The sequence below is a fragment of the Nomascus leucogenys genome, chromosome 3, assembly GCF_006542625.1.
Source record: "Nomascus leucogenys isolate Asia chromosome 3, Asia_NLE_v1, whole genome shotgun sequence".
NCBI lineage: Eukaryota > Metazoa > Chordata > Mammalia > Primates > Hylobatidae > Nomascus > Nomascus leucogenys.
The window spans coordinates 22458035-22468740 of record NC_044383.1 but is presented as its reverse complement, the minus strand read 5'-3'; the positions used below and the strand labels follow the sequence as shown (position 1 = coordinate 22468740).

Below are 10706 nucleotides of genomic sequence, written 5' to 3'. Positions count from 1 at the left end.
GTTGAGAAAGAGGCAGTGTTTTTTCCCACTGGATGTGCCATGTCCATCCACAACCGAGGCCACCAGGGAAGATGGAAGAGCTCTTAAAAAGGAAAAGAAATGGAGCCCTAATGACACCAGTTGAGTCCTTAATCTAGTTGTGTGTGAAGTGAGACCTATCTCTAGACTTTTAAAAAATTTCATGAGCCAATACATCCCCATTCTTTTAATTAAGCCAATCTGAGTTGAGTTTTCTGTCACTTACAACAAGGAAGTCCTGATAGATACAGTCCTGTGACTTTGGGTCAAAGTCACCTCATCAATATGCTCAAAGATTGTGTGAATATGAAGTGAGTTTCTTTGTTTTGATTCTTTAGTTGGGTGTCACTTTGTCCTTGTGTTATGATCAACTTTCTAATTCAAACTATGTTGACACTGCCTTAAACAGTTCTTTGAACTTATCTAGAGTCCATCAAACCAAGGTCAGAAACCCATAACCCATATGCTGTCCTATGGGGACCAACAAGTCGAGTATATAAGGTTACTTGGAAAAACTCCTTGGGAGGGTGGGAGGAACTTTCAGTTATCCATCAATTTCTGGGATTCTTTTATGTTATTGGATAGGAGGTAGAGGACTTCTGACCGTCTGGGCTTCCAGTCTCAGGGTCCAACTTACCATTTGCATGTTTCTAAAGAGGACAGAACAGTTGTTCTCACAACTATTTCCTGGCTCTGCAAATAGCACAACACCGTCATCGTCCCAGAGGCATGGCACAAATCCTGGCTGTCCTGTAACAGGAGCTGTTGCCACCAAGTGACTTATTTCATGGTGAAACCTTCCAGAAATGGGTTTAGACATCGTTGGAATGTGTATGTATTTTTGTGCATTGCATTTTGGGAACATTATTTGATCTAGTTGGCAAAGTGAAGCCGGATGAGCTGAGAGCATAGGTCATTTGGGCTGCCAGCTTTCTGCACTTAAATATTCTGCTTTATTCCCCTCACATTTCTATAGAAGTTCAGCTTTCAGAACTATACAACAGTATTTGGACACAAGACTCTGTAAATGCCAGTAATCTTTGTAAATCATCTATGTGTGTACATGAATCCAGTGAAAAATAAATGAGCATTGTGGTCAAATGTGTGGACCCTGAAGTCTGCACACCTGTGTTCCTCATTCACCTGAGGAATGAGGAATGTCTGTCTTGAGCAAGAGAGGAATGTTGGGGACCACATTTCTTTTGTCTTTCCAAAACCAGCTGGGGTGTCACTGACTCACCAAATTCCTCCATGTTTCCCATTTACAGTCTTTTTGGGCTGCTTCATCACACAATGAAAGGGGATGTATTGTGGATCTTTGTCTTGCCATAGTATTTGATTATTTATTATTTATTGGTCTATGTAAGCCTTTCCTCCCTCTTTGGCCTGAAACTGCTGGGTGGGTCAGGGCTGTGCCTATCCCACTCCCCACCTGAGGTCTAGCACAGTGCCTGCATGTTGAGGGTGTTTGGCATGGCCTTGTTGACCCTTGGGCCTTTGCTGCCATGGTGATGGGGCTGACCAGTAGGTGTGAGGGAAGAGCCTGAGGGCAGAAGTTAGGGGTGGGAGGAGAGGTGTGGGTGGGGTGGCCCAGAGAGTGGGGGTCCAGTGAAATAAGGAGGCTAGAACTTTGCTTCTTTGTCCGAGGAAGGTTCATGTGGCCCATTAGCTTCACTGAGAATGGACCTGGATTCATGGCTTGAGGTGGAGCTAGAGACTTGGAAGCAACCATGGCCATTTAACCAAGGTCCATTGCCCTGGTGACGTGGGGTCCTTCCCCTGGGCCAGCCCTTCTCTTGGGCCAGTTCTGTTAGGTGGTCTGTGTCCTGCCCCCTGGGGTCTGAAGGACATAGAGGGGCTAATGGCCAAAGAGCTATGGGCAAAGGACTTGCCCTTATTCTTCTTGGATGGGAGGCATGGAGGGGACCTGGAGTTGGTCCCTGATCCTCTACTGTCTGCAGCCATATCCTCAGGATCTCACGGAGGCAGGAAGACCCAGCCTTGCTCTCAAAGCAGCAGGCCCTGATTCCTACCACCTCTGCCTCAGCTTGCCTGCTGCACCTCCGTGGGAGCCCTTTCTGAACCATAGGCCCCAGCACATTGGCAGCATGCTCAATTGTTGGCCAGGGAAGAAACTTACAGCTCACTAGAGGACTGACCCTGCCCTTCCATCCCCTACCCGAGATGGTCCGGGGTCTCTTGCTGGATGCCAGATGTGCCTGTGTGTGTGTGTGTGTGTGTGTGGTGTGTGTGGTGTGTGAGAGAGAGAGAGAGAGAGAGAGAGATGGAGGGAGAGAGCGAGAGAGAGTCACTATAAAATTGGGGCAGAGAACAAGTAGGAAGTCACAGACAGCACTTCTTCCCTCTCCACTGCCCCAGTTCCCAGCCCTACGAAAGCTGCCTGTCCTGGGCGTGAGGAGGCTGGGAAGGGAGTGCAGTACAGAGGGCACAGTGCTTCCAGGGCTTCTCACCTCCAGAAGTGTACTTCTGGGAAAGGAACTCAAATGTACAGCAGCTCCTCCTGGGTTACCAAGTGTATAGACTTGTATAGGCAGCTGGGCCTGACCCCCGAGCTGAGTGAGCCCCTGGGGCCATGCGAAGAGGCTCTGACCCTCCTATTTACTGTCTTCCTGACTTGAGCACACCATCTCCCCTTCCACTGTCTCTACTTTTTCATCTGTAAAATGGGTATCCTACCACCCCACTCCAAAGGTAAGTCTAAGGAGACCACAGGTGAGGCAGCACTTTGCAAACTCTACTGTTCCTTGCCACAGTGCTGATGGACATGGTGGATGACAGAGCACAGGAGCCCCGCACTGAAGTGCTGGGGGTCTGCAGAGGGACAGGGAGGGACAGAAGAGGCTGCTCCAAGGAAGGGCGTTTGGTTCCCACAAGAGTCGTGGATCTTTGTCTTCTTGCACTGGGCCACAAGGAACCAGAGGCTCAGCAGGGCTTTGGGGTGGTGGATGCAGGCAGCAGCAGGGGATGGAAAAACAGGCACAGTCCCTCATTGCCTCAGATTTATCTAGTTCTTTGTCCCTGGTCGCAGAGGGTACCTTTCCAGACTGTGGTGGGAACTACAGGGGCCCTTGGACCTTCAAGTGTGATTTTATTTATTTATTTTTTTTTATGGAGGTGGTTCTAGGGAACTCAGGAAGAAAACTGGCATCCTGGCATTGGCCACCCCTAAAAATACGATGTGATGTGGCTAACGAGAAAGCACAACAGGCCTGGCTCTGCATGGCCTAATATAGCCTGGCATTCAAGCCCCAACCAGGACGTAAATGGGGATTGGTAATTGAAAGCACGAGAGGTCTCTTGGACAGGATGACGGGGAGCCTGCTGTGATCTCTGAGGTGGGCATGCCAAGGGGATTGGAAAAGCAGCCCTAGGGGACTGTCCTGGGTTTCCCAGTGTGGGTGGGGTTGGGGCCTGGATGAGGGCACCCCCGTGCAGCCTCCTGCCCACACTCTGCCTAGCTGGTCAGCATCGGACTGACCAGTCCAATTAGCCCTCATGGGGAGGAGTGGTGGGCTCAGTGCCACCAGAGGTCATAAATTCCATCACCCTGACCTCTTGAGAGCAGAGTGGACCAACCTCTCCATTCCCCTGCCTTGCCAGCACCCTGGCTAGCTGATTTTGGCCCTACATGGACTCTATGAGAGAACGCGGCCCAGTCCTCCCCCTCAAACAGAGGATTGACGCCAACCTCGAGTGTGGAAGCATCATGGAGGCAATGCCAGACGCTTTTTCTTCCTCATCCTCTCTCCTCCTGCAAAGACACAGATCCATGAGTCAGCCAAAAAGCTAAAGGACTCTGATGCTATTTTGTGCTGACTTGCGTCTCAGGTCTGGGGAGGTAGAGGGGGCAGAATGTGGGAGAGGAGAAACAAGTTTGGGAGTGAGGATGGTTTCCCTGGGGCCACCTTGTAGGGTGACCACTTCATCTCTGTTTGCCTTGGGCCTTCCTGGTTTTGGCACTGAAAGTCCCAAATCCCAGAAAACCTCTCAGTCCAGGGAGAACCAGGATGGTTGGTCATCCTTTCCCATCAAAACCTCTGAAGCCTGCTCCTCATGGGAGAACCATCTCTGGACTGGTGTCCCAGGTGACCCAGCCAAGGACCCAGAGCCTCCTGCTGGCAGAGCTAGGACTTGAATACAAATCCAGGGCTGTTTGCCCCCAGCCTGCATTACTCAGGTCCTTCCATGAAGTGGGACACCTGGATCTCTCCAATGATCTTGGCCGAGGCCTTTCCCCAGGATGAAAGTGGTGGTGAAATAGCCAAAAGAGGAAGGAGAGGGGTGAATGAGTCACCCTTGGAGATAGAAAAATAAGACCCTGCAGCTCACCCTGGCTCAGAAATGTGGGGTCCCAAGAGGGGAAAGATGCAATCTCTGCCCTTAAGGAGTTCATATCCTGCTTCGAAAAGTGCAGTGGACTTGCCTTTGGGTGCCTGGCTCAGATGCCACTTAGTGCCACCTACATGCACTCACCAGGAAACAATAGACAAAGGGTGTGGCCTATCAAGATTGCATTACTCTAATTTCTTTTATAGAATGTATTCATTCAAGAAATATGTATTGAATATTTGTTCTTAAGCATGCTGTTCCTTGTGTTTGAAACATACTCTTCTCTTTTTCCCTCCTTCTCCTCTTTCACCCCCACGTCCCAATCCCAGCCATTCCTCAGGTCCCAGCTCAATAGGTAATATTTACTGAACACTTAGTATGGATCAGGTGCCATAGTAAGCAATTTGCACTTCTTTAATTAAATACATTTAATCCTCATGAAAACCATATGATTCCGTTATACCCATTTTACAGATGAAGAAACTGAGTGGTTAACCGGCTTGCCCCATGACACATGGCTCTTCTCTGTTAGGCTGGGTTGTAGCCTGGCATGCACCTTTCCTGCAAGGAAGGCTTTCCTGAGCCCCAGTGCCCAGTTCCCATGCCCCTATAATTAGTTTCTGCTGGAGCACTTGTCACCAGGCTGTGACACACAGTCTCCTTGTCTGTCTCCTCCATGAGATGGGGTTCCTGGAGGGTTGAACTCCTTCCTGCTATATCCCTGATAGTAGCCATTGAGGAGGAGTTTGGTAAATACCTATTGGATGAATAAATGAATGAATTGATGGATGAATGAATGAGTTGCCTCAATGGCCATAGGAGCTCTGAGGTCCTCAGCAAAGGCCTTTGTTTTGTCGCTGAGGGGCACTCCACACTGGCAGAATTGGGCCAAGGAGCTCTTGATGGCACAAGGCAAACAGCCCTCCTGAGTAACCGTATAACTGTGACATCGGGACACAAACTGATTTTTAAATACTAAAATAAGTTTAAACTTTTTAAAGTAAATGACATTCATGAATTCTTAGGATGAAACTGAGATGTGGAGGAAATTTCATGCTTGTGTTGGTGTTGACAGGCGAGTCTCAAATTTCACCCTTCACCCAGCCCCCTGAAAATTCTCCTCTGCTGTTGGAGTGATTTGGGGAAAAAGTTTGAGAAATGCCGCCTGGAGTAGCTGGCTGGAGCTCAGGACGTGGGATGTCTGGATTCAGCGTGGGCTGAAGGAAGGACATTTCAGGGAGGGGCACTGCAGGAGCAAAGGTGCAATAATGGGGACAGGTGGACCTCTCCTTGTTCCTTGTTCCTGGAGCTGGGTGAGCAGCCAGTCCCTATGAACGGCTCTGAACATGCCAATAGCTGTTGCAATGTACGATTGGCAGCCACATCCTGAAGTACTACCACCACCACCATCACTTGGAAAACCTCACACTATTTTTAGTCCCTTTAGCTCAAGAAAATATTATATCATCTCTTTCCCTCCCTACAAGCCAATTCATTGTTGATCTTGTCCCGTCGTAAAACCCTGTTCTCCTTTTTAGCTGTGTGAGACCAATAAGCAGTGGGGTGGAGTCCCTCTGCTATTTTCATATTTTGTGTCACTTGTTCACATGGGAAAAATCATGATATTTTCCCACGTTGGGGCCCTGTGCAACCTGGCTTTGAATTTTAAGCATGTAATTGCTCTGGATCATGCGAGGGGACCGATGAGAATGAACGACCCGCAGGGCTCAGGGTTCCAGGCGCCTGATGTTGGCATGACTGGGGCTCGATGCTGATGATCTTGTTGATTTTAGAAGCATTTCCAAGAAGAAGAGGAGGAACCAGTGCCCTGTAGAGTGGTGGGAGAAAAGAGGGGCAAGATCCTCCATTGAAGGAATCTGCTCTGATTCAGCAGGAAGGCTGGGAGATGCTTGGCAGTTCCAGTTCATTGCAGGTTTACAAAATGCTTTTCCACCTTGATCTCTTTTGGTCAAAGTTCTGGGAGTTGGGTTGGGCAGAAGGCATGATCTGCCTCCTACAATTGAGGAAACAGAAAGGGCAAGAAAAATAGCCCAGCGCCCCATGGAGCTGGAAGCGGCAGAACCGGGCTGCAACTGGAGCAGCGTAGTGACTGATGTGATGGGTCAGGGGTTCAGACAAACATGGGTGTGTATGAGGCTTTTCCATTTACTGGGTGAGTATCTGCACGTCACTTCTCTTCTCTGAGCCTCAGTTTTCTCAGCTGTAAAATGGGGATGTTATCCTCTCACAAGTTGGGTAGAATGTGATAATGGTTGTGAAGTATGTAGGAAGTGCTCAATGTATGGTCCCTATTCATACTATCAATATTATTTCTTGCTGCAGATGTCCCCTCTCTCTATGTATCTTGCCCAATCTTCACCTCTCTCTTTACCAGAGGGTCCCATCTGTTATCTCTTTCAACTTGCAGCCAAAGAAGCTTAAAGAATATGTAAATAGTTTAAAAATTCAAGGCACAGACATGTCTATTGTGTTCTGGATCTGCCAAGAGACATCCTTGCCATTTCTCTGCCACTTCTAGCTCCATGGGCCCCTGGGCTACTTTTCTGCCCATTTGTTTCCTCAGTTGTAGGAGGAAGATGATGCCTTCTGCCCACCCCAAATCCCAGAACTTTGACCAAAAGATATCAAGCTGGGAAAGCATTTTGTAAGCTGCAATGACTTGGAGATATGCGTGTCCTTTCAGCAGTGAAAGGGGATTGAGAGAAGCTGCCGCCGTGGGCCGGAGTCTGACCTGGCATCATCTGGATAATGGCTGGCATTTGTGAGGCTGTGAGTTTCTAAGAAGGAAATTATCTTGGCACCTCAGCAGTATTAAGCAATGGGCAGCTGTCTAGAGCCCCATCTGTAGGGGACGCACACAAAAAAACCCACTGGAAATTTAATGTCATGGGCAATGTTTACCCAAGTGCTTTCAGGGAAAGTTTAATGAAATGGGAAGATCCTTTTTGGATAAGCTGTGTGGGATACAGCATAGTCTCCCAGAGTGAGTGCCAAGAGCATAAGATGGTCCCTAAATAGGGTGGAGACAACCATCTGAGGAGCTTTCGGTTTGCTGGGTGTATTTGGGGCCAAAGATGAATGGCTTGGGGAACCCCCTTGCCATGGGATACATGGGTCTGTCTATCATGAGTCTGGGCTGAGGCTGGAAAGCTGGAAATGGAGGAAGGTGCAGTGAATATCAGGCATGTGACTGTCCTGCTATTAAGTCATTTACCCAGACTGTCCCACCCCAGCCTGAGGTTGACGTGATAGGGGCGCATATATTAGGCAGATGCTGTGGGCACTCCCTGGATGGTTGCCCAGCTCTGGGGTGGACCTGGTCATGCTTAGAGGAAAACAAACCCTGCCAGGAATTCAGGTGGCCCGGGAGGTGGGGGTGCTGGCAGTGAGTGTGTCTCACAAAGGCCACTGCCCTAGAGGCAAAGGCTGGATGGAGGCTGGCCCAGTTCCTTCTGTTCCTAATCCTACAGAATCTCCTTGAAATTTCATGGGCCTCAGGGGTGACCATGGGCTGAGGGGTTGAACGCTCCATGGCAGAAGCTTCATTTGGTAGTGAAAACAGCAACGTCCCCACCACCCAGTATGAATGACCCATGGCTCCAGGCCTCCTGCCATTCACATGGTCTAGGCGGATGGTCCAGCTAGACAGCTAGCTGTGCATGTGCTGAGCCTCTGCTTTGTGCCAGCTACTCTGTTAGGTGGCTCCTCCTGTACCCAGTTTTTAATCCTTCCAATAAGCTTGCAAAGTCAGTATTAGAATTCCCATTTTATAGAGGAGGAAGCTGAGGCTGGGGTTGGGGACTCAGTCCTGGTCTAGAAGGACCCTCCCTCCCATGCATGTCTTCCAGTTCTCATGTCCACACTGGATGAGATTTCCAGTGTCCTGCCCTGCTTGCTGGGTCCTTGCTGGTTTTCGTTGTGGGTCAGGGAACTTCAGGATTCACAGATGCCGGCTGACTTAGGGTCTGGGGAGCTGGGCTCCCACCCTATTAGGGACCAGCCATAGCTGCTGGGGCCTCCTACTTAGGTGAAGTGGAAGCAAATAGCCAGTTGTTTGTGGTGCCCTGCACAGAAGGTGGAGGCGTGCTCAGGGGAATGGGGTGGGACTCCTTCTCCCTGCACCTTTCCAGCTTTTCTGGGCACTTGGTAGTGGGAACCCCAGGGGCCAGTATTGCTTTTCTTCTGCTTTTTGGGGTGGGGCTGGGAGGTGTGAAAAGGAAATGCAGGCCCTGGGCAGAGGTCAAGTACAGAGGATGAAAAGACCAATGTGGTATTTGCTTGTCCCGTTTCCTTGCCAAAGGCCACCCCTGAAGCACAAAGCCTGGATCTTCAGAACTTGAGCCCTGCTGTCCTTCTTGAATTCTGGACTGAGACAGGGCAGGGGGCCATGGCCAGATGGATTCTTGCTTCGTTCTAGCCAGGGGAACAGCCGACTTGTTGGGCTGGACCAGGAATATGGCTGGCCCCTCACCCACTTTAGGAATCCTAATTGATTTCTTTTTTACATTGCACTTTGCAACTCCCTTCTCCTGCAGGTGAAAGGGGAAATTGGAAGGTAAAACCTGCGGTGGCAAGGCCTTGAACATTGCTTATCGTCTCCAAGTGCAGGGTGGAGAGAGTGACAGCTTTATGATGATTAACCTGTGGGTCTGCTGCGTTGGAAAAAAATTAATCTCGAGCCCCAAGACCGCCCCGCCCCTGGTCACTTTTAAATGCTACTTTCTCAAGGCTATTAACTTGATTCTTCCCCTCCAACTCGTTGTGTTTATTTTGAATAGTACTTCTCAGGAACTTTTACATTAAGCTTTCCTAGCTGATGTTGCTTGGTTTGGACTAACATCAATAATAGGCTTATTTCCCTGGTGTAATAATGGAAAATATGCTTCATTTCATGTGCTGCCTCGGCTAAATTGTGGTGGTAACATGGAGCTCTGTATTGGGAAGAATCTGGGGCCAAGACCAGACTCACCAGAAAGTAGTACTGTGATTGATTAGCAATGCCTGTCATGGCCATGGGAGGCAGGAGTGGGGACACCTATGCCATCCCCTATTTAGGAGATTAATTTCCCCACTCCTATCTGTCTAGTCTGTAGCAAACAGACCTTTAACATAAAAAGTCAATGCTCTTCTACAAGGGTCCAATATGCCGTGCCCAGTAGGGCACCTGATGCACTCCAGAATGGTCTTGCTTTTCACCCAGCTTTTGGAGTGAAAAAAAATTTTTTTTTTTTTGAGACAAAGTCTCACTCTATCGCCAGGCTGGAGTGCAGTGGCACAATCTTGGCTCACTGCACCCTTCTCCTCACGGGTTCAAACAATTCTCCTGCCTCAGCCTCCTGAGTGGCTGGGACTACAGGTGCCCGCCACCATGCCCAGCTAATTTTTGTATTTTTAGTAGAGACGGGGTTTCACCATGTTGACCAAGATGGTCTTGATTTCTTGACCTCGTGATCCGCCCTCCTCGGCCTCCCAAAGTGCTGGGATTACAGGTGTGAGCCACTGCACCCTGCCCAGAGTTAATTTTCTACAAAATAGATATCATCAGCTCCCTGCCACCTACAGCAACACACATAGCCCTTCAACACGTGGACCCAACTTTTCTCCCTGGCCTCATCAGCAAGACTCCTGCACGTGCACCTTATAGTCCAGGTGTGTGGAATTTTTCTCATTGTGTTCGGAATTCACAGTGCCCTTTCCTACATTCTTGCATTTTCATGTGTGTTCCCTTTGCCTGGGACATCTCTTCCTTTCTTCTTATCCTTTAAGATCCAGCTGGCCTCTTCCGCTGCGTGCCGGATCCTAGCACAGGGGCAGCGCAAGTTCCAGGCGCACAAGCCAGCGAAGAGGCAGCTGTGGCCTCTGAAAGGAACCGGGGCGGCAGGAAAGACGGTCGTGTTACAGCTCCCATGAAGGCGCGCGTCGGTCAGCAGCAAAAGCTTAAGAAGAACCTAGAAGTCGGGATCTGGAAGAAGATCGAACATGCCGTGGTGATGAAAGCCAGCAACAGCCTGTCCAAGAAGCTGGCACTGCTGAAGGCCCCGACCAAGAAGAAAGGGGCGGCTGCTGCCACCTCCTCCAACAAGACATCTTCCTGAGGACACTGGCCCCAGCACAGGCCAACACCGCAGCCCCCGCATCCACGATGGGACCTTGCAGGTGCTCCCACAGGCTGCACTGTCAGGAAGAAGACCCTGTTCCCCAGCACTGGGTCTCACTTAAAACTTCGTTGGGAGCCTGGCCCTTGGGCAGCAGACCCTAGGGTGCTGAGAACCCAGCAATGGCCAGGAAGATACAGTCACCAATCTCATCTGCCCCTG

The 10706-nt window shown here is 49.7% G+C and overlaps 1 pseudogene; it reads left to right on the top strand.

The window, feature by feature from the left end:
• Window positions 1-3667: 3667 nt before the first annotated feature.
• LOC100604703 lies at window positions 3668-10484 on the top strand (annotated as a pseudogene).
• Window positions 10485-10706: the final 222 nt, after the last annotated feature.